Raw genomic sequence first — 25,347 nt, 5'->3', positions numbered from 1 at the left:
CTCATCTTTTTAAAAAAGTTTTTAGAATGTATTTTACGTTCCTACATACATAATCAACTACCTTTATACTTCGTTTTGCATTTAAATTCTCAGCTTTTAAAACTCAATTCATTAACATAAACTGTCTACCTACTTCTCAGCATATTTACCATTAGTAATTCCTGTTATAACATTGTTAAAATACTCACTATTTGAAATGCTACTTTATATAACTCATAATTTTTGAGGTTGCACTCTAGTTCATGGTGCCAGCATCTGAATTATTCAGCCTTCCCTGCACTCTTCACAGGAGGAACCATTAATACACATAGCTTATTTTATTTCCCATCTGTGCCCAGTTCTCAAAGTTGGTCTCATTGGTTCAGAACCAGTTCTTACTAATGCTGGAAGCTATTGTGTTGCTCTAATCATAATCATGTGATATCTAGACAGTGTCGCACTAAGACCTGGGCTCCTCAGTGATAATCAAACTGCTTAGATATTTGCTACCAACAGGAGTGATGACCCAGGTCTCTTGGAGTGGGGCTCTTGGGAGGATCAAAGCTTTTCCTATTTCCAAAATTTTCAAGTAAAATAATCTGCTTTTGTATCCTAGAACTAGAGACATATCTTGAAAACTTGTCCTTGTTTTAAGATGATCAGTTTCCTTTCTTTTTGTCATTTCCTCTTATTAGAAGATAGCACTATTTTTCACTTCCAAACTCTTTAGAAATTCAATTCCAGGTACTTTATTTTCTCAGATTAGAAAAGTGAGTTAAATGACATTTTGGAAATGTTTCAAAATGATGAGACTTTAAATAGAGATTTGTGAATCAGATTTATATCCTATAGATTACTTGGTTCAGAGAGGTTCATAGTAATTCTGAATATTAAAGGGTTCAATTTTCATTGAAATAATATTCATAAATCTTACAGAAAAAATCAGATAATAAGAAGGTAGAGAATAAGGTGGATGCGAAGCAGTAGGAGGGGAAAGGCGAGAAGGAAAAGAAGGAAAAAGAGGGAAAGCAATACTCTTTTTAGTTCATTCTGAGAGTCCTTTTTATCCTTAAGCTTTATATATTGTGTAATACTAACATCCCTGAGACATTAGCCACTGTCTCCACTACTTTAAGGAAACATAAAGTTGGGAGTTAGGATGTGCTCAACACTACTAATTGGTAGTATCTATTTCACAGTTGGTTTCCAGTATTGGAAAAAAGTTCAGAACTTCATAGTCTATCATTTACTACATGAGTAAGCAGCTGGGAGCTATTCATCATGAATGTGACTGAAAGTAGAGGCAATTCAATACTTCCTTAAAGATTGCAGTGTGTATTTATGATTTTAAACCTATTGATTTTTGAAAAGTGTACCATCTTTCTTTGATTTTATATAAATTTGTCTTTAATTATCTTGTAGTTCATGTTCTGATATATCATTACTGTGAAATGCCACTGCTGATCTTGTTCTCAGACTGAAATGACTTTGTCTACCCAGTCATTTCTTATTTCATTTATTTTTCTGGGATGGTGAAAATGACAAGTGCTAGCCAACTTCTGTAGATTGATGGAAAGGAAAATTAAGAATGATTTGGACTGGCACTAAAAATAACTCACTAAATCCTCAAAGTGTCAAAACACTATATTCATGTCCTCTGAAAATTTGTTTACTTTAAGGGATACATGTTTAACTTTTTTTTTATTATTTTAAAGAGTAGAGCTGCATTTAGACAAACTGACATAAAGGTTTACAACTTCATTTATGCATTAAAATAAACTGTCATTTAGGGAGAACGTAGTAACATAAAAAATAATACAAACAACAATATGATTAAACCTCATATATTTAACCAGTAAGTGATATCACACATGTAACTCGCTTCAGACTATTATTTTTTTCTTCCCTCTTTACTGTATTTTACCTTCGTTTTTGTTGTTACGAACAACCCTGAATCAAAAAACACACAAGTAAATAGCAATTGTATCCTCAATGAGCACAATATGGAAAAATAAATCCATAGTCCTCCAAAGGATATGAAATGCTTTGATTGCTATGAATGTCTCTTCTCCAATCACTTTCAAGCTTCTAGTATGAATGTCCCCAAGAGATTCAATTTCCCAAGTATATCAGTTAAATTTTGTTCAGTATGCCACCACTCCAACACTTGTGGTTTAAATCAATAATTTTATTTTGGTGGGAGGGGGTGGTAGTGGCGGTCCCAATTCTATGAATTCACTGGAAAGTTCTAATTCAGATAGTCCAGCTGATCACGGGTTAGTAGGCAGCTTGACTGGGTCACTGATGTCCCAAACCATGTCTGACAGCATATTCAGTGTCAGTTTAAGAATGAGGATGATTCGGGTAGTGTTTCTCGTCATCCAGGTGCTGCTTGCCTCACTCACAGAGTAGCTGGTTGTGGAGTTCCCAGGAGCAGCGAGATCAGGCATGCCTCGCTCAAAGCAGGAGCTCTTTTTCTTTCTCTGTGTCACATTTCCATGAATCCAGTTAAGTCACAGGGCTAGAGGTACAAGTCAATATGGGACAGGGATATGCAAAGGCAGAATGAAAGGGTGGCTTATTGCTATTTTTTTCAAATTCATTTTTACATTCATTGGGAGATACGATTGCTAGAAATATTTACTTAATATTTATTTAGTATTTAATAATTCTATTACAATTAAAATATTCCTAACATATGCTGGGCTCCAGAGAAACATTGGTAAAGATAAAAAATATGCAATGGATAGCCTGGGAATTATAGGTTTTAGTATCTTCAATACCTTTGACAAAAATACATCTTACATGCCAAATGACAGTGTGTTCCCAAGATTATATGATTATTGAAAAACTCTTTATACTAAAATGTCACTAACTAAAATGTCTACAGAAGCAAGATAGCATGAATTTTGTCAGTCAAACAAGGTATACGATGAGGAGGATAGGTGAAGATATTTTGATCTATTGAGTATGGGTTCTGTGTATTATTTTAAAAGCAAAGTTTTCAAATATTGAGACCTCTGAGAAAAATGTGATGACAGAATAAGATTCACATGCCACCAGATGTGATTTATATATATATATACATATACTGAATACATATATTCTTTTTCAGATTATTTTCCCTTGTAGCTTATTACAAAATATTGAATATAGTTCCCTGCATTATACAGGAGGTCTTCATTGGCTATGTATTTATATATAGCAGTAGGTATCTGTTAATCCCAACTTTCTAATTTATCCATCCCTAACCCCTTTCCCCTTTGGTAACTATGTTTGTTTTCTATGTCTATGGGTCTATTTCTGTTTTGTAAGGTCATTTATATCATTATAAGATTGTACATATAAGCAATATCATATATTTGTCTGGTTCTCTGTCTGGTTTACCTCACTTATATGACAATCTCAAGGTCTAACCACATTGCTATATATGGCATTATTTCATTTTTCTTTGGCCAAGTAACATTCCATTGTACATATATATCCCATCTTGTTTTTCAATTCATCTATTGATGAGCATTTAGGTTGTTTGCATGCCTTGGCTATTGTAAATAGTGCTGCTGTGAACATTGGGTGCTTTGTTGTTGTTCAGGCGCTCGGTCATGTCTGACTCTTTGCAACCCCATGGACTGTAGCACGCAAGGCTTCTGTGTCCTTCACCATCTTCTGGAGCTTTCTCAGACTCATGTCCATTGCCATCCAACCATCTCATCCTCTGTTGTCCCCTTCTCCTGTCTTCAATCTTTCCCAGCATCAGTATCTTTTCCAATGAGCTGGCTCTTCACGTCAGGTGGCCAAAATATTGGAGCTTCAGCTTCAGCATCAGTCCTTCCAATGAATATTCAGGGTTGATTTCCTTTAGGATTGACTGATTTGATCTCCTAATACCAGAGTTCAAAAGCATCAATTCCTCGGCACTCAGCCTTCTTTATGGTCCAACTCTCAAAACTGTACAAGACTAATGGGAAAACCATAGCTTTGACTGTATGGAGCTTTGTTGGCAAAGTGATGTCTCTGCTTTTTAATATGCTGTCTAGATTGGTCATAGTTTTTCTTTTAAGGAGCAAATGTCTTTTAATTTCATGGCTGCAGTCAACATCTGCAGTGATTTTGGAGCCCAGAAAATAGTCTGTTACTCTTTCTATTGAAGTGATGGGACTGGATGCCATGATCTTAGTTTTTTGAAAGTTGAGTTTTAAATCAGCTTTTTCACTCTCCTCTTTCACCTTCATCAAGAGGCTTTTTTGTTCCTCTTTGCTTTCTGCCATAAGGGCAGTGTCATCTGCATATCTGAGGTTACTGATATTTCTCCTGGCAATCTTGATTCCAGCTTGTGCTTTATCCAGCCTGGCATTTCACATGATGTATGCTGCGTGTAAATTAAATAAGCAGGGTGACAATATACAGCATTGACATGCTCCTTTCCCAATATTGAACCAGTCTGCTGTTCCATGTCTGGTTCTAACTGTTGCTTCTAACCTGCATACAGGTTTCACAAAAGGCAGGTAAAGTGGTCTGGTATTCCCATCTCTTTAAGTATTTTCCACAGTTTGTTGTGATCCACAGAGTCAAAGGCTTCATCTTTTAGAATTTGAAATAGATCAGCTGGAATTCAATCACCTCCACTCGCTGTGTTCACAGTGATGCTTTCTAGGGCCCACTTTATTTTGTATTCCAAGATGTCTGGCTTTATGTGAGTGATCACACCATTGTGGTTATCTGGGTCATGAAGATCTTTTTTTGTATAGTTCTGTGTATTTTTGCCACTTCTTCTTAATGTCTTCCTCTTCTGTTAGGTCCATTTTGCTTCTGTCCTTTATTGTGCCCATGTTTGCATGAAATGTTCCCTTGGTATCTCTAATTTTCTTGAAGATATCTCTAGTCTTTCCCATGCTATTGTTTTCCTCTATTTCTTTGCACTGTTCACTTATGAAGACTTGCTTATCTCTCCTTGCTATTTTTTGGAACTATGTGCATTCAGATGCACATATCTTTCCTTTGCTCCTTTGCATTTTTCTTCTCTTCTTTTCTCAGCTATTTGTAAGGTCTCTTCAGATAGACATTTTGCCTTTTTAAATTCATTTTTATTGGGAATGGTTTTGATCACCACCTCCTGTACAATGTTAGGAACCATTTATCAGATCTAATCACTTGAGTCTATTTGTCACTTAACTGTATAATTGTAAGGGGTTTGATTTAGGTCATACCTGAATAGCCTTTCTCTGGGATTGGAATGAAAACTGACCTTTTCCAATCCTGTGGCCACTGCTGAGTTTTCCAAATTTGCTGGTATATTGAGTGCAGCACTTTCATAGCATCATTTTTCAGAATTTGAAATAGCTCAACTGGAATTCCATCACCTCCACTAGCTTTCTTCGTAGTGATGCTTTCGAAGGCAAACTCGACTTCACATTCCAGGATGTCTGGCTCTAGGTGAGTGATCATACCATCATGATTATCTTGGTCATGAAGCTCTTTTTTGTACAGTTCTTCTGTGTATTCTTGCCACCTCTTCTTAATATCTTCTGCTTCTGTTAGGTCCATACCATTTCTGTCCTTTATGGAGCCTATCTTTGCATGAAATGTTCCCTTGGTATCTCTAATGTTCTTGACAAGATCTCTAGTCTTTCCCATTCTGTTGTTTTCCTCTATTTCTTTGCATTGATCGCTGAGGAAGGCTTTCTTATGTCTCCTTGCTATTCTTTGGAACTCTGTATTCAGATGCTTATATCTTTCCTTTTCTCCTTTGCTTTTTGCTTCTCTTCTTTTCACAGCTATTTGTAAGGCCTCTTCAGACAACCATTTTGCTTTTTTGCATTTCTTTTCCATGGGGATGATCTTGATCTCTGTCTCCTGTACAATGTCACGAACCTCCATCCATAGTTCATCAGGCACTCTGTCTATCAGATCTAGTCCTTTAAATCTATTTCTCACTTCCACTGTATAATCATAAGGGATTTGATTTAGGTCCTACCTGAATGGTCTAGTGGTTTTCCCTACTTTCTTCAATTTAAGTCTGAATTTGGCAATGAGAAGTTCATGATCTGAGCCACAGTCAGCTCCCAGTCTTGTTTTTGCTGACTGTAAAGAGCTTCTCCATCTTTGGCTGCAGAGAATATAATCAATCTTATTTCAGTTTGACCATCTGGTGATGTCCATGTGTAGAGTCTTCTCTTGTGTTGTTGGAAGAGGGTGTTTGCTATGACCAGTGCATTTTCTTGGCAAAACTATATTAGCCTTTGCCCTGCTTCATTCTGTACTCCAAGGCCAAATTTGCCTGTTACTCCAGGTATTTCTTGACTTCCTACTTTTGCATTCCAGTCCCCTATAATGAAAGAACATCTTTTTTGGGTGTTAGTTCTAAAAGGTCTTGTTGGTCTTCATAGGACCATTCAACTTTAGCTTCTTCAGCATTACTGATTGGGGCATAGACTTGGATTACTGTGATATTGAATGGTTTGTCTTGGAAACGAACAGAGATCATTCTGTCGTTTTTGAGATTGCATCCAAGTACTGCATTTTGGACTCTTGTTGACCATGATGGCTACTCCATTTCTTCTAAGGGATTCCTGCCCAAAGTAGTAGATATAATGGTCATCTGAGTTAAATTCACTCATTCCAGTCCATTTTAGTTCACTGATTCCTAGAATATCGACGTTCACTCTTGCCATCTCCTGTTTGACCACTTCCAATTTGCCTTGATTCAAGGACCTAACATTCCAGGTTCCTATGCAATATTGCTCTTTACAGAATCGGACCTTGCTTCTATCACCAGTCACATCCACAACTGGGTATTGTTTTTGCTTTGGCCCCATCCCTTCATTCTTTCTGCATCTCACACACTAGTAAACTAATGCTCAAAATTCTCCAAGCCAAGCTTCAGCAACACATGAACCGTGAACTTCCAGATTTTCAAACTCGATTTAGAAAAGGCAGTGGAACCAGAGATCAAATAGCCAAAATCCACTGGATCATCAAAAAAGCAAGAGACTTCCAGAAAAACATCTATTTCTGCTTTATTGGCTATGCCAAAGCCTTTGACTGTGTGGATCACAATAAACGGTGGAAAATTCTGAAAGACATGGGCATACCAGACCACCCGACCTGCCTCTTGAGAAATCTATATGCAGGTCAGGATGCAACAGTTAGAACTGGACATGGAACAACAGACTGGTTCCAAATATGAAAAGGAGTACATCAAGGCTGTATATTGTCTTCCTGCTTATTTAACTTCTATGCAGAGTACATCATGAGAAACACTGGGCTGGAAGAAGCAAAAGCTGGAATCAAGATTGCCAAGAGAAATATCAATAAACTCAGATATGCAGATGACACCACCATTATGGCAGAAAGTGAAGAGGAACTAAAGAGTCTCTTGATGAAAGGGAAAGAGGAGAGTGAAAAAGTTGACTTAGAGCTCAACATTCATAAAATGAAGATCATGGCATCCGGTCCCGTTACTTCATGGGAAATAGATGGGGAAACAGTGGAAACAGTGTCAGACTTTATTTTTCTGGGCTCCAAAGTCACTGCATATGGTGATTGCAGCCATGAAATTAAAAGACACTTACTGCTTTGAAGGAAAATTATGACCAACCTAGATAGCATATTGAAAAGCAGAGACATTACTTTGCCAACAAAGGTCTGTCTAGTCAAGGCTATGGTTTTTCCAGTGGTCATGTATGGATGTGAGAGTTGGACTGTGAAGAAAGCTGAGCACCGAAGAATTGATGCTTTTGATTATGGTGTTGGAGACGACTCTTGAGAGCCCCTTGGACTGCAAGGAGATCCGACCAGTCCATTCTAAAGGAGATCAGCCCTGTGTGTTCATTGGAAGGACTGATGCTAAAGCTGAAACTCCAATACTTTGGCCACCTCATGCGAAGAGTGGGCTCACTGGAAAAGACCCTGATGCTGGGAGGGATTGGGGGCAGGAGGAGAAGGGGATGACAGAGGATGAGATGGCTGGATGGCATCACTGACTCAATGGACGTGAGTTTGAGTGAACTCTGGGAGTTGGTGATGGACAGGGAGGCCTGGAATGCTGTAATTCATTGGGTCGCAAAGAGTCGGACATGACTGAACGACTGAACTGGAACTGGAACTGGATAGCCTAGTGGTTTTCCCTACTTTCTTCAATATAAGTCTGAAGTTTTCAATATGGAGTTTGATCCTGAGCCAGGGTTAGGTCCTGGTCCTATTTTTGCTGACCATTAGAACTTCTCCATCTTCAGTTGCAAAGGATATTATCATTCTGATTTTGGTATTGACCATTTGGTGATGTCCATGTGTAGAGTCATCTCTTGTGTTTTTGGAAGAGGGTGTTTGCTGTGACCAGTGCAATCTCTGGCAAAATTCTGTAGCCTTTGCCCTGCTTCATTTTGTACTCCAAGACTAAACTTTCCTATTACTCCAGGTATCTCTTTACCTCCTACTTTTGCATTCCAGTCCCCTGTAATGAAAAGGACATCTTTTTTTTGGTGTTAGTCCTAGAAGGTCTTGTAGGTCATCATAGAACTGTTCAACTTCAGCTTCTTTGGCATTAGTGGTTGGGGCATAGACTTGGATTGTTGTGAAAGTGAATTTTTTGCCTTGGAAATGAACAGAAATCATTCTGTCATTTTTGAGATTGCATCCAAGTAGTGCATTTCAATGTCTTCTGTTGACTCTGTGGCTACTCCATTTTCTTCTAAGGGATTCTTGCCCACAGTAGTAGATATAATGGTCATCTGAATTAAATTCGCCCATTCTAGTCCATTCTAGTTCACTGATTCCTCAAATGTCAATGCTCACTCCTGCCATCTCCTATTTGACCACTTCCAATTTACCTTGATTCATAGACCTAACATTCCAGGTTCCTATGCAATATTGTTCTTTACAGCATCAGATTTTACTTCCATCAAGAGTCACACCCACAACTGGGTGTTGTTTCCTCTGGCTCAGCCTCTTCATTACTTCTGGAGCTATTTCTCTGCTCTTCTCCAGTAGCATATTGTGCACCTACCACCCTGGGGAGTTCATCTCTCTATGTCATATCATTTTGCCTTTTCATACTGTTCATGGGGTTATCAAGGTAAGAATGCTGAAATGGCTTGCCATTCCCTTCTAAGAGGATCACATTTTGTGAGAAGTCTCCACCATGATCCATCCATCTTGAGAAGTCCTACACAGAATGGCTCATAGTTTCATTGAGTTAGACAAGGCTATGATCCATCTGATCCATTGGTCAGTTTTCTGTGATTGTGGTTTTCCTTTTGTCTCCACTCTGATGGATGATGATAAGAGGCTTATGGAAGCTTCCTGGTGGGAGGGACTGGCTGTGGGAAAAACTGGGTTTTCTCTGTTGGGCAAGGCCATTCTTAGTCAATCTTTAATCCAGTCTTCTGCTGATGAATGGGGTTGTGTTCCTTCCCTGTAGTTTTGCCTTCAAAAGGACTTATGCCAGCACACAACTATTGTAGTCAGTGCCCCTGACCCTGTGGCACAGCACTATTGACCCATGCCTCTGTCGGAGACTCCCAGACACCCACAGGCAAGTCTGGCTCAGTCTCTTATGGGGTCATTGCTCCTTTCTCCTGGGTCCTGGTGTGCCCCAGGCTTTGTTGTGCCCTCCAAGAGTCTGTTTCCCCAGTCCAGGGGAGGTTCTGTAATCAAATCCTACTGGTCTTCAAAGTCAAATTCCCTGAGGATTGTCAGTCCCTTTGCTGAATCCCCAGGTTGGGATATCTGTTGTGGGCCCTAGAATTTTTGCAACAGTGTGAGAACTGCTTTGGTATAATTGTTTCCAGTTTGTCTACTCAGCAGCTCCATAGTGGAGCTTATGGATACCTCCTCCAAAAGGACTTATGCCACAGGCCATGCTTCCCAGGCCTGCAGCCAGAGCCCCTGTCCCTGCGGCATGCCACTGCTGACCCGTGCCTCCACAGGAGACACTCAAATACTTAAAGGCAGGTCTGGTTCAGTCTCTTGTGGAAGTGACTGCTCCTTTTCCCTGGGTCCTGGTGTGCACAATGTTTTGTTTCCACCCTCCTAGTATCTCTGGCGTGTCTGAAATTTGATTTTAAACATGACTGTGTCCTTCCTACAACCTTGTTGGGGTTTCTCCTTTGCTTTTGGATGTGGGGTATTTTTTTTGGTGGGATCTGACATTCTCCTGTCCATGGTTGTTCAGCAACCAGTTTTGATTTTGGTGTTCTCTCAGGAGAACATAAGCGCATGTCCTTCTACTGCACCATATTAGATTATCATTGGAGTGCATGCATCTTTTCAAATTAGAATTTTCCCCAGATATATACCCAGGAGTGAGATTGCAGGATCATATGGTATCTCTACTTTCAGTTTTGTCAGGAGTTGCCATACTGTTCTCCACAGTGGCTTTACCAATTTGCATTCCCATCAACATTGCATGAGGGTTCCTTTTTCGCTACACCCTCTCCAGCATTTATTATTTATGGACATTTGATGATGGCCATTCTGACTGCTGTGATGTGATACTTCATTGTAGTTTTAATTTGCATTTCCCTAATAATTAGTGATGTTGAGCATTTTTCCATGCATGTGTGTGTCTATTTAGAATGATACAATAACTTCTAAGTACAAAATCATTTCATAAAATGTATGATGAGATGATTGCAAAGATTAAAAACTCTCAAAAAGAAGTAGCCAGGTAGTTTTGGAACATTTACAACTAGATAGGCAAAAACCATTGCTTAAAAGCACAAATATGTTTGTTAGTCTTATTTAGGAATGAAAGGGCTTCCCAGATGGTGCTTGTGGTAAGGATACCTGCCTGCCAATGTAGGAGGCATAAGAGATGCAGGTTCAAACCCTGGGTTGGGAAAATCTCCTGGAGAAGGGAATGGCAACCATTCCAGTATTCTTGCCATGGACAGAGGAGCCTGGCAGGCTATACAGTCCATATGATCCCAAAGAGTTGGACACAACTGAAGTGATTTAGCACATAAGGGATGAAAGAAAGTGAAAAATCAGAAGATCCAAAAGTCTTCATTAGATTTATGAGGAAATCAGGTTCTTTAAGATTTTTAATATTTGTACTGGCTGACCTCCTTGTCCTTCCCCCAATAAATATATCCCCATAAAAATAAAGCTGAGAGATACATGTGTATAGATTAATTTATGAAGCTTATATAAGTAAGATTATTTATTTTAATATACTTTATCTTAGAACAAATATAGATGCCACAGGCATACTGCATGTGCCAAGATAGTAGAGCAGAATGTTTTTCTAGACATTTTTTTGTGCTCTAGTTTGTTGCATATGAAAGAATTTTCTATCCTTCCTGTATTAGTGAGGATACTTATATTTGGACAGAACATCAACTTAAATTGGCTTAAACAAAAGCGATAATTTATTGATTTATTTAATTAGAAATTCAGAGAACAGCCTGGCTTTCACCATGTCTGTCTGTATCCAGATCCTAGGACTTGCTTTCTTTTCCTGTGGCTTACTTTTCAGGCATGCTTCCATTATATTTATGCTGGCATAAATAGGCAGCAGTGGCTCCAGACTTATCTGTAACAATGTACCAAACTCAGGGAAAGAAAGAAGCAAAATTTGGGGATGGAATCTGATTTGGTTTAGACTGGATAACCCAGCACCATCTGACCTAATCAGCAAGACCAGCATAATGAAATGTGCTGATTAGCCACGTGGTATGTTGCTCATGTCTGGAGATGAGGGGTGTTTCAAGCACCATTCAATCCATTAGAAATGAAAATGGGAAAGAGAACCAGAGTATTGTTACCAGAAAGGCCACAGAAATTCGTCAGGCAAATACACTAGGCTTTGTAAAAAATATAAAAAAACGATATATATTCAAATTCATGGTTTACATTTATCTTGGTATTAAATGCCATAACAGAAAAATAAACAATAGAAGAATGAAGTAGTGTATCACTTATAGTGCATTTCCACTAGTATGAATAAAAAGCTGGTATGGTGGGATTTGTATAGATATATATTGAAAAAATAAATTCCAGTGAAATACAACTGTACACTAATATGAGGTATTTTTCAATCATATTATTTTTCTACTCTGTTGCTTCTATTTTAATAGGCTAGTCAGCACAGTATTACTTAAGGGTATGGCATGATACTTAATAGCTGCTAAAAACAATACTTCCTATTTTAATTACATGAATACTCTAATTCCCATCATATCAATATATTTTCATTTAAGAAGCTGACAACTCTTTCATTAGGAAACACAATTAATTAATTGAACTCTCACCTAATTATGTAATTGTTCCTTTTGACACAAAAACTAAAGCTTCTATTTCAGAATGTAGCTGAGAAATAGAACTCAAGAGGTCAAATATTAAAAATTTTGACATCTTACATGTATTGGATTTAATGATTTAACATCATTTAATATTGTACATTCTGGGGTATGCAATCATTAAGTCTTTCATGTGAGTATATTAAAAATAAAACACATCAAAATGAAAAAAATCTACTGTATTTAGTGTAGTAATACTTAGTAATTATACTACTTTTTAATCTTAAAATCTAAATGTCTATGATTGTCATCTTTCTCCTGCTGCCAAAAAAATTCTCAGCCAATCTACAATGTTAAGTAATAACTAATCCCCAATTTCTTTTTTTTGTGTGGGGGAAAGTACATTTTGATGCAGATGCCTTTCATTCAATTTAAAATATGTAATATTTATAGAAATATTCTAATGCACTTTCTTTACTTAAAAAAATTTAGAAAGTCTTAGATGATGAGAAACCATATTTACTTCTCTACTGAGGCTGATAAAATTCTTTATTTTCCCTACTTTTATATATGTACTATATTTATTTTAAAATGTTAGGTACCAAGCACACAATTTGAGTACTCAGCTACTCAAAATTTATTGGTGTCTCCAGCATTCTGCTATTGCTTTTAGTATTCTGAACTATTAAAAAATAAAAATGATGTGCATATAATGCTTACATAGCTCATTTATCAAAGATATATCGTGTTTATTTATCAAAGAGAAAAAATGAAACACATTTTGGCATTTTATCATATGCCAGAAGAATTGCTTTTGGAAATATGCACTGAAGAGTAGAACTCTTTAATGATTTCATGATACCCCTTCTAAAAAAAGTAGACTGATATGACTTTCATATTCCTTGTCATGACAGTAATAGGACACATGCATATTTTGGTTATTTGAGAATTTGAATTACCACATGCAGTATATTTATTTGGTTCTCTTCTAGGTATATGATTTTTGTCTCTCATAAAAAATCTCTCATACTCACACACTATGAGTATGATGAATGCTATCTCTTCTCTTATGTGTATGTATCTTAAATGTGTATTTCTCCTCTGATACAGATGTTCTTAAATCTGTTTTTGTCCTGATAACAAATAAGTGAATCTGCTGCCATAAATACTATATAAAAATGTATTGAAAATTTGTTTCTCCCATGTACGATGTGAGAAAGTCTACATCATTCATGATTTCTGTCACAAAAATTAAAGATATGAATTACAATTTCTGTTTTACACATAAGGAAACCAAGCTTCACAGAGGTCAAGCAACTTATCTAACTTAGATGTCTTACTAAATCCTGGAATTAAATAATAATCCAAGTTTCAGTGACTAAAATCTACCTTCCTTCATGTGACATCTTTCCTCTTCTGGAAAACACATGCCTATATTAAAAAAGAAAGATGTCAAATCAGTAAACTAAAAAAAAGAACAAACTAAATTTAAAGCAAACAGAAGGAAATAATTAAAAATATTAGAATGGGAACTAATGAAATAGAAATAGAGAAATAGTGCTCAGTAAAGCAACAAAACTGATCTATTTTTTAAAAGATTAATAAATTGATAAAACTTTACCTGGCTTTACTAAGCAAAGATAGTGAGATAGCAAAAGAGCAAAAAAGCAAGGGAGAACAAGGCTAAATATTTAAAGTCAGGAATGTAAGAGGAAAACCTATTACTAATATAGAAACAAAGAATGCTATGAAAATAAGGGGATAATATTGAGTTTAATTCAGTTCAGTCACTCAGTCGTGTTCAATCCTTTGTGACAACATGGACTGCAGCAGGCCAGGTTTCCCTGTCCATCACCAACTCCCTGAGCTTACTCAAACTCATGTCCATAGAGTTGGTGATGCCATCCAACCATCTGCTGTCCCCTTCTCCTCCTGTCTTCAGTCTTTCCAAGCCTTAGGGTTTTCTTCAATGAGGTCAGTTCTTCACATGAGGTGGCCAAAGCACTGGAGTTTCAGCTTCAGCATCAGTCCTTCCAATGAATATTCAGGACTGATTTCCCTTAGGATGGACTGGTTGGATCTCCTTGCAGTCCAAGGGACTCTCAAGAGTCTTCTCCAGCACCACAGTTTGAAAGCATCAATTCTTTGGCTCTCAGCCTTCTTTATGGGCCAACTCTCACGTCCATACATGACAACTGGAAAAACCATAGCTTTGATTAGACAGACTTTTGTTGGCAAAGTAATGTCTCTGCTTTTTAACATGCTGTCTAGGTTGGTCATAACTTTTCTTCCAAGGAGCAAGTGTCTTTTAACTTCATGGCTGCAGTCACTATCTGCAGTGATTTTGGAGCCCAACAAAATAAAGTCTTTCACTGTTTCCATTGTTTCCCCATCTATTTGCCATGAAGTGATGGGACTGGATGCCATGATCTTAGTTTCTGAATGTTGAGTTTCAAGCCACCTTTTTCACTCTTCTCTTTCACTTTCATCAAGAGGTTCTTATTTCTTCTTCTCTTTCTGCCATAAGGGTGGTGTCATCTGCATATCTGAGGTTATTGATATTTCTCCCAGAAATCTCAATTCCAGCTTATGCTTCATCCAGCCCAGCATTTCACATGATGTACTCTGCATGTGAGATAAATAAGCAGGGTGACAATATACAGCCTTGACATACTCCTTTCTGGATTTGGAAACAGTCTGTTTTTCCATGTCCAGTTCTAACTGTTGTTTCTTAACCTGCATGAAGAGGCGGTCTGGTATTCCCATCTCTTTCAGAATTTTCCACAGTTTGTTGTGATCCACACAGTCAAAGGCTTTGGCATGGTCAATACATCAGAAGTAGATGTTTTTCTGGAACTCTATTGCTTTTTTGATGATCCAACAGATGTTGGCAATTTGATCTCTGGTTCCTCTGCCTTTTCTAAATCGAGCTTGAACATCTGGAAATTTACAGTTCACATACTATTGAAGTCTGGCTTGGAGAATTTTGATCATTACTTTGCTAGCGTGTGAGATGAGTGAGATTGTATGGTAGTTTGAACATTCTTGGGCATTGCCCTTCTTTCGGATTGGAATAAAACCTGATCTTTTCCAGTCCTGTGGCCACTGCTGAGGTTTCCAAATTTGGTGGCATATTGAGTGCAGCATTTTCACATCATCATCTTTTAGAATTTGAAATAGCTCAACTGGAATTCCATCACCTCAACTAACTTTGTTCATAATGAAGCTTCCTAAGGCCCACTTGACTTCCCATTCCAGGATGTCTGGCTGTAGGTGAGTGATCACACTATCGTGGTTATCTGGGTCATGAAGATCTTTTCTGTACAGTTCTTCTGTGTACTCTTGCCACCTCTCAATATCTTCTGCTTCTGTTAGGTCCATACCGTTTCTGTCCTTTATTGTGCCCATCTCTGCATGAAATATTCCCTTGGTATCTCTAATTTTCTTGAAGAGATCTCTAGTCTTTTCCATTCCATTGTTTTCCTCTATTTCTTTGCACTGATCACTGAGGAATGCTTTCTTATCTCTCCTTGCTGTTCTTTGAAATTCTGCATTCAAATGGGTATATCTTTCCTTTTCTCCTTTGCCTTTAGCTTCCCTTCCTTTCTCAGATATTTTTAAGGCCTCCTCAGACAACCATTTTGCCTTTTTGCACTTCTTTTTCTTGGGAATGGTGTTGATCCCTGCCTCCTGTACAATGTCGCGAACCTCCATCCATAGTACTTCAGGCACACTATCAGATCTAATCCCTTGAATCTATTTGTCACTTCCGCTGTATAATCATAAGGTATTTGATTTAGGTTATACCTGAATGGTCTAGTGGTTTTCCCTACTTTCTTCAATTTAAGTCTGAATTTGGCAATAAGGAGTTCATGATCTGAGCCACAGTCAGCTCCCAGTCTTGTTTTTGCTGACTGTATAGGGCTTCTCCATCATTGGCTGCAAAGAATATAGTCAATCTGATTTCGGTATTAACCATCTGGTGATATCCATGTGTAGAGTCTTCTCTTGTGTTGTTGGAAGAGGGTGTTAAAGTATACTAACAAATTAGATAACTTAGATAAAATGGATAAATTCTTGTTAAGATACAAACTATAAAAACTGACAACCTGAAAGATAATCTAATTAGATCTAACAAGTAAAGCAATTGAACTGATAATTTAAAAACTTCCAAGAAAGTAAAGCTCAGGCATGGACAGCTTAATTAGTGAATTCTACCAAATGTTTATTGAAGAATTAATAACAAACCTTCTCAGACTTTTCCAAAAAGTACAGGAGGGTCACTTTCCCATGGAATCTAAGAGATCCATATGTAATCTATACCAAAGTCAGACAAAAACCCAAAATTATAGTCAGTATTTTTTAGACATAAAAATCTTCAACACAATACTAGCAAAGTAAATCTAGCAACATATAAAAAGGATTATACAACATGACAAAGTGAAGTTTCTCCCAGAAATGTAAGGTTTGGTTAGCATATGAAAATCAATGTAATGCACTATAGGACAAAAATCTGCATAATCCTCTAGATAGACTCAGAAACAAATTTTGACAAAATATACACCTCTAAAAAAAAAAAAAGGATTCAACAAAATAGAAATAGAAATTAATTTCATCCTGATAAAATAATGTATGAGAAAACCACAGCTAGCAACATGGGAAAGACTGAATATATTGCCCCTAAGATCAGGAATGGGACAAAAATGTGCTCTCCTGTCACTTCAGTACACAGCTGGATTTACTAAGCAGCGCAATTAGACAAGAAAGAGAAAAATGGTCTAGGTTGGAAAGGAAGAAGTAAAACTATTATAGAAATACAATGAGATCTATGTATGATCTCATATACAAAAACTCCTTAAAACCCATAAACATTTGTTAGAAGTTATGTATGAGTTCAGCGGATTTGCAGGATAAATATCAATGTATAAAAAACAATTGTTTTTCTATATACTAGCATAAATACTGGAGAAGGCGATGGCACCCCACTCCTGTACTCTTGCCTGGAAAATCCCATAGATGAAGGAGTCTGGTGGGCTGCAGTCCATGGGGTCGCTAACAGACAGACACGACTGAGTGACTTCACCTTCACTTTTCACTTTCATGCATTGGAGAAGGAAATGGCAACCCACTCCAGTGTTCTTGCCTGGAGAATCCCAGGGATGGGGAACCTGGTAGGCTGCCGTCTATGGGGTCACACAGAGTCGGACACGACTGAAGCGACTTAGCAGCAGTAGCATAAATACAATGATGAAATCAATTTTATCTGTAAAAATGCCTAAAGTGCAGCTTCTAAGTAGTATGACAAGTAATTTTTTTAATTCTGTAAGAAACAACCTTACCCTTTCCAGTTGCATTCAGTTTTACCAGCTTTATGTTTTGAGTATCTATTACAGGCTAGGCTTATTTCAGACTATACTTTAAGGAGCTTGAAAAAAAGCAATGCATAAAACATTTTTCGTGTAACATTTTGTTGGAGGAGATACTTAACAAAATAAACAAGCAAATAAAATATATCAGATCTTAAAAAATGCAATACAGATAAAAAAAAAAAAAAGATGAGCGAGGAGCATAAGGAATGTGGGAGTTTGGAATATTTTTATAGTAAGGGCAAGGAAGAGCTTTGGGAGACGACATAGGTAGAAATTAATCTCATGTAGTATAAAGTTTTAAATGTTCCTATTTCCTGATGCTTCAGTATCCCAGTGAACATCTGGTGAGCACCCTGCCCAGGTAACCAGGTGCAGCACTGTGATAAGTTCCCCTTCTCACTCTCCCTGACTTTGACCTCCTGACATTCACATAGGCCCATGAAATCCCCTCATGCCGCTTCCTTGTATATTTCACTCTGCCCCACAATAAAGGCACTTGCCCATAGTCTTCACTCTCTCATGGCTCCTTGGAACCCATTTCACTCACATGGTCCTACCTGACAGTTCATCTTAAAACCCATTTAAATTATAAAAAGTATTCCTTACAACACACCTAGGCTATTTGAAAAAATCAAGTTCCAGATATTCCTTGACAAGTATAGGGTAATTTCCTCAGAAAGCTTAAGGAGCAGGGCTCTCCTGGCCACCAGGCCCTTGAGGCAGAGTGCCTGGAGCCCACAACATTTTTTAGGGACCCATAAAATTTTTACTATTTAATTTCTTCTAAAATCATGGAAAAATTAATGTATCAGGTCTGATGTATCCTGGAAAGAAGCTGAGTGCATGAGGGGAGTGAGGTATAGAGAAATTCAAATCGTTGAGAGATTACTGGGAGAGATCTTTAAGGCTATATTTACACTTGAGTTTTTACCCTGAGAGAGATGAGAAGCAATTAGAGAATTCTGAGCATAAATTAACATTTTAAAACAATTATTATTGCTGTGCTGTAGATAGTAGATTGCAAAGGCAAGTGTAGTATTGAAGATGCAAAATCAAAGTGAAATCATGCTCTGGCAGAGATGACATAAAGTAGTCAATTACTGAATGCATTTATTAGTGTCCAACATCCAGAAATAGCAAGACTAAAATGACCATATCATTAAAATAGTAATTAGCAATAGTTTATTGTGCATATAAAAACAGTTCCTGGACTGGAAACTCTCAAACCCTCATGGGAATGAGGCTCAGAGGTATTGCTATAGGAAAGCTTGCAAACAGGGGCTGTTTATGCCGTATAGTAATAGGTGATAGCACTGGCTCTGCTCTACTGACAGGGGATTGTTTAAATGTGGACACCACATGCCATTTTAGGGGAACAGCTTAAGTTCTGTTTATGATTTTTAGGGGCATTTGCAAGAAGTCAGTATGTTTTGTTGGTTCTGTAAAGTAAGCTAAGTTAAGTTATGCTTATGTGGCTTAATTGGTTTTGCCTGTTTATGGAATTTTCAAGTCTGGTCTCTAATTTGTACTTTAGCATAAGTGAGAATTAAAAGGATTTGCAAATTGTTTTAGTCTGGAGTCATAAAAAGAACAAGAGTGTAAAGAGATGTACTTAGTTCTTCCACTAAAGGAAAACTAAGGTCAAACACTGTCTGCTTTTAACTTCTCCAGTAAAAGGCCAAAGATCTTTAGCATCAGCTGCTTCTTCTATATTCAGACAAATAAATGCAGAAATATAAACTAAAAGTGTGATAATGATTGAATAGTGACAGTGACAACAAAAACTGTGGTCCTTTCTCCAATCAGAAGGCATTTTTGCATTTAATTTAATGTTTAGTCGCTCATGATGGTGTTAGAAGCAGTATTGGTGCATATCAGATGTTATCAACATTGATGTCCATGCCAGTGATTTTCAAACAGAAGAACACTATTGTCACTGCAGAGGGAATGGGATTGCTGAGAGAAGTGTATTAAGGGCATAGCCCAGAGGGAGTAATTGGGGGACAAGGTGGTGATGGGAGAAAAAGATGGGGTGCCGTGTGGAATAGAAGAGCAGAATTGCTAGGGGAAGCACACTGACTGAAACCGCCCACTCTGACCAGGCACCATAGTAACTATTTGCATGAGTTGTTTTATAACAGGAGGTTCTGGTAAGGAACACGGAACTAATAAGCCACCACCAACCAGAAGAGTTCGGGAAAGGCAAAAGGAGACACCACAAGTCCGACCACTTCCCAGAATCCTTCTCACTGGCATCCATCTTGGCTGAACAAGGCATGTACCACCAGGAAGGACTCTGAGTCAGAATGATTGGCTAAAGACAACCTGAAAACTAATTCTATCACCATAAAACTGCGAGCCATGTGGCAGAGTGGTTCTCCTGGGCTCCCTTACCCTACTGCTCTCCGCCAGGGTGCCCTTTCCCAATAAAATCTCTTGCTTTGTCAGCCCAGGTGTCTCCTTGGACAATTAATTTCTGAGTGTTGGACGAGCCCACTTTGGGGCTGTGGAAGGGGCCTGCAACAGAATGTCTGGTAGTATCTGAACATTTTATTTAGGATGTGCTCGTTCCATTATAAGTAACAGCCCACTATCAGCATTTGTATTAGGTTTCATAGTGTTTCTTTGATCTAACTCATTCTCTTCCCCTCTTGTGGGAGAAAAAAATATATTCAATAGTATTCAAGTCAGATTTCCAAGGGAAAGAAAAAGAACAGTAAACTCTCTAAAATGGACATTGAAATTATAGTTTCATTAGCAGAATACTCAATGAACTGAACCACAAACAAGACTCACTTTTCTGTAGATTAAAACACAATCAGAATGACTTCTGAAACTTAAGGTTTGCTTGAGAGTTGTGGGCTATCGAAATTGTTGCCAAGAGATTATGAATTTACATTGTTTTCTGGTTAATGATGGAAAGCCTAATGGGAAAAAAAAAATCCTCCAGGGGATGACATTCTTAAGCCTAACCCAGTCAGCCGGTCAAGAAACTTCTATCATCTTGCCGTAAATTGATTTGTTTTAATTATAGCTTAAAGGAATTATTGAGGAAACACCTAGAAACACAGTAATTAGTCAAAAAAGATAGAGATGCCCCATTAAATGTTTTGTTTTTAAGAAGATATGTTTCATATAGAACAAGGAGCCCCAGGTGCTGATGATATAATGAGAGTTTACAATATTAAGGCATGCAGTCTCCAAAAGAGAGAAAGACTCTAGCCACTTCTGACTTTTATACATATTTTGCCACTTGCTGGCTTTAGTTTCTGGCTTTTCTGTTGACCTGATTTAACTTGGTATTTAAATTTTATTTATTTATTCATTACTTGCTTCTGCCAATTTCCAAAGAAGGATTTCAGGTGAACTTAACTGGAAGGGCCTTCACAGAATGCTGGCATTGTTCCTATTTGTAATTCAGAAATCATCCACACCTTTGTAGAAGATGGCCTTATCAGATCTCTGGAAGTTTGCATTTTATACACGGTATTCAGACACGACTGAGCCACTGACCACCTGAGATGTTCTCTCTGCGCATTTCCTTGTAGTTCTGATGTTTCATTTGGCCTCTTGGATTTACCTGTTCCACAGGAACACTTTCATTTGTTTGAATGCTTTCGCTCATGCTCTCCTACCTCCAGTGGGCGTGGTGGGGGAGGAGGCGGAGTCAGCGGAGGCAGAGGTACTGGGGTGTTGGGGGCGGGTTGCAGGGAAGCCAAGAACTAGAGAGCCTGCGGCTGGGCAAGTTTACTGGCGCAAGGTGGTGAGAAGGAGGGGCCTACCTCAAAGGAGCCAGGTCTCCAGGCTGGCCCGCAGCAGGCACGGCGGACCAGGAGGACGTGCTCACCTCTGAGACCCAGTTTTTGCCGAGCTTCCAGCTCAACTGGACTGGCTGCACCTTCTTCCTGGACACGACCAATTGGAAGCTAGGAGCAGCAGTTATATGACTTTGAGAGCCCAAACATCACTGTCCCCTCTGCATCCTTTGTTGAAGATGTCACCCTGGGAGAAGAGGAGTCCATACCTCCTGATGCTCAGTTTATAAAAACCTGGCAGACGGAGAATTCTGGGGCAGAGGCCTGGCCTCTACGGGTTTGTCTTAAGTATGTCAGGGGAGACCAGATTGGATGTATGAACGTGGTGATAGTGACATCGCTGGAGTCCCGAGAGACTGCAGGATTCAGCGTAGGGTGTACAGCCGGGGAGCAGGGATGAGTCAGGACCGGCGCTGATGAGCGCTGCTGCAGGCTCTACCGTGGAGGCGCCAGCCGAGTCCTCCTTGTGGAGGTGGGTGGACTTTTAGGAGTGAGAAGTGTCACCTTTTGAAACAGTGTGCGACACGCAGCCGCATCATAAGGGAGAGCGAAACTTCAATCTGTTTGCCTCGCCCCAGAAGAACAGAAAGTCAGGTGAAAAGAATTTAAAAGACGCCGGGGATTCTGGTTGGAGTCCATCAGCAAAAACACCTGGGCTCCCGCACCTGACCAAACCCAGCAAGATGAGAAGAGACACTCACAGAGCTCTGTAAATCTGTCCCCTGGCCGACACACACACAGCTTCTCAGTAAGGTAGGTTGAAGACGAGAAGGGGGAGGTGGTGGGCCTTGTATTTTGCGGTACTCCTTCATGGCAAACTGAGAAGCCTAGAATGTTCCTTAAGACGGCTTAGCTCTCCTGCCAACAGCAAAAAAAAAAACCTCCTTCCACCCTATCTCCATGTACTGTGGATATACTCACTCCATCCATGTTTGTAGTTTACTTCTGCCTCTCTGCTCTGGTTTGGGTGTTGAAAGAACAAAGTTCTTTACCTTTTGCGTTAAAAAAGAAGAAAAAAAAAAAAGTCAAAAATATCACCAGCCATTCTCCCAGTGTAAATGTGTACTAAGTGTTGAGCAACAGCACTCCTTTGGAATTCATTCCTACTGTTTCTTGTTTGTTTTTTTGGTGTGGGGTGGGCTATTTTTTCTGAGGAAAAAGGCTCAGTTATTTATCCTAAATGTTGTTGAGCTTCCCCTTGACCTTGTTGGTGTGTCTTTTGTTGATACCCTCACCCACAGTCTGTCTGGAATGGCTCAAAAGATATTTTATATTTTCATGTGTGACAAGTTAGTGTGAGAATTGTTTGAGTTAATCATAATTTTAAGTACTCTGATTCTTCTATGACAATCTTCTGGGTATTTGATTTCTTGTTCTATTTCTGCCTATGCTTCCTGATTAAACAGTGCCTTACATGCTCTGCTAAAGTAATGGTGGTTGGTTCCTGGTGGTTGATTTTGGTTAGTTGAGTAAAGCCCCTGATGCTGAGAGCTTTAAAAAAAGAAAAAGTTTTTAAAATTCATAATCTCTCTGACAAATTATTTAGTAGAATAGCAATTTATCTTATTTAATTTGGCATGCATTTGGAGAAAGAAGAAAAAAAGTTTAGACCTTAGCACTCAAAGAGCATCTGACCTAAGTTAACTATATTGAATTCTCCTTCCGTGAATTTAGACAGGTAGAAGCTGCTGAAACTTTTATTTCTATATTGTAGTGCAGATTGTGGTTCTTAAACTTTGACATAGCTTAGAATCTCTTGCACTGTTTGTTAAAACACAGATTGCTGGGCTCCACACTTACTGTTTTTGACTCAATATCAGAGTTGGGTTTGGGAATTTGTTTTTCTAGCAAGTTCCTAGGGGAAGGTGATATTGCTGACCTGAGAACTGCTGATGGCTGTCGATTATATCAAGGTTTAGGATAAAAATTTCACTCTTAAAAATTGTCTCTTTGCTGAAAAAAAAAGTATATTACTCCATGCAGGCTGTTTTCCATGGTAAGTCTATACTGGGTGGCTGAAGTTGTTTAGCATTTAAATACTAAATACAAAGCAGTTTATTTCTAGGACATTTACTAGGTACAGAGAGAAAAAAGCCTTGTAAAGACAGAATTCTGCCTGTTGTAAGAAATAAATCATTGATTTACTGACATTTTATGAATAATCAGTAACAGTTAAGAGTAGGTAAATTTAAAATATGGTGTAAAATATAATATAAAACCAAATGTTTATAACTTCACACACCCAGAGATATTGATTTTAAATTTTAGCATTTAACATTACAGATTGTATATGTGTATATTTTGTATACATTTATTTATGTAATATATATAACATTTAAATATTTTACTCCTGATTGATTTTACTGATAATTACATAATAATTAGTTGTAATTACATTTTTTGCCAAAATATTCTTAAATAATTTTTAAGTAGTTACATAGTAGTTAAAATATATCAAAATTCCATTTCTTTTTTTTTTTTTTTTTTGCTATTGTAAACAGTATTGAAGTGGACGCTGGAGTGCATGTATCCTTTTAAACCATGTTCTTCTCCAGATATATGCCCAGGAGTGGGATTGTGGATCATATGGTAGCTCTATTTTTAGTTTTCATTATTCTGAGAGATGAATCAAAAAAAGATATTGCTGCAATTTATGTCAGAGTACCTATGTTTTCTTTTTTTTTTTTTTTCAGCAGAACTTTGTCTCCTTCTTGTTTGTTAGTTTTAAGTTATTGTGATTTTGGTTGTGGAGGAGGAGGAAAAATTCAAAGATATGTACTCTCCTAGGACAGCAATAGCTTAGAAGAAGCCATAAAATTTAGGAGCTTCTTAAGTTGACCTCAAGAACTCTTGAATTCAAAATTCCATTTCTAAACAGATTTTGGCTATTAATATTTAGGCTGTAATGAGAATTTTATCAAACACTCTTATCACATACTTGTTGTCTATACCTGTGAAAATATCTACTGAATGCCTCATCTCTGTCTAACCAAAACTGTTTAATCCAGATCCATCACAGCCTGTAGAACTCTCTATGACTCAAAACTTGTTATTTTCTAGAATGATACTCTGATCACTTGTGAGATTTTAAATTATTTTGCTAGTTAAGTCTCTCCTCCTATGTAAAGTAAGATCTCTGTCCACACAGATCCATAGCAGCCTCAAGTAAATGTATCATATTTCTACCTGTCAATGAGCTTTGAGAACATTTCTGCTCACTTGCTCTATGACAACCTGGACACCGTGTGTCTTTGGGAAAATATAGTCCCACTTAAATGTCTTCCTTCTAAATCTCCTGTTCAAGGACAGCCAAGGTACCCATTACCATAAGGCCAGGGAGTTTTGACAATAGATCATGGCAGGGTCTTGTCAGAAACAACTCATTTAGCAAAACTTCTGGCATATGGCATTTATTCAGCTAGATGAATTTATACTCACGAGGAATGAAACTTTTCTGTCCTTATAATTTGATATTTTTGCTTTAACCCATTTAGCTCTTGGTAAGATTCTTGTATGTGTCATCTCTACAAAGAAAACATTATTTATAGTGAAGCTCTTCCAACTCAAAACTCAGCATTACCAGTAGACCCCCCTCTTTGATATACACCAAATTAGACAATGATACTGTCTGTTATCTGGCCCACTCTCAGTACAGCAAGGACATTTCTTCTGGTGATCCTTGTCCTTACAGATTTGAAATTGCCTTGAGAACTAATCTGAGAACATCAAGATTTATCTCCCATCTTGATTTGTATCCAAGGTCTAGGAAAAACTGTCCTGGAATGGTGCTTGGCACATACTAGAACAACCAATATTGGTTGAAGGAATAATTTGTTAACACTATTAAAACTTAGCAGACGTTTATTTTTTTACAAAATTAGCTTTCAATTAACAGTGGTTCTACTAGATTTTCATGACATTGTTTACTTATGTATGAATTTACAC

The 25,347-nt window shown here is 38.0% G+C and overlaps 1 pseudogene; it reads left to right on the top strand.

The window, feature by feature from the left end:
* Positions 1–23,593, top strand: part of LOC109557875 (protein ILRUN pseudogene) — an 84,297-nt pseudogene extending 60,704 nt beyond the window's left edge.
* Positions 23,594–25,347: the final 1,754 nt, after the last annotated feature.

The sequence above is a fragment of the Bos indicus genome, chromosome 4 (genome assembly GCF_029378745.1).
Source record: "Bos indicus isolate NIAB-ARS_2022 breed Sahiwal x Tharparkar chromosome 4, NIAB-ARS_B.indTharparkar_mat_pri_1.0, whole genome shotgun sequence".
Classification (NCBI taxonomy): domain Eukaryota; kingdom Metazoa; phylum Chordata; class Mammalia; order Artiodactyla; family Bovidae; genus Bos; species Bos indicus.
The sequence above is the reverse complement of the archived record's forward strand: the minus strand, read 5'-3'. Positions and strand labels throughout refer to the sequence as shown.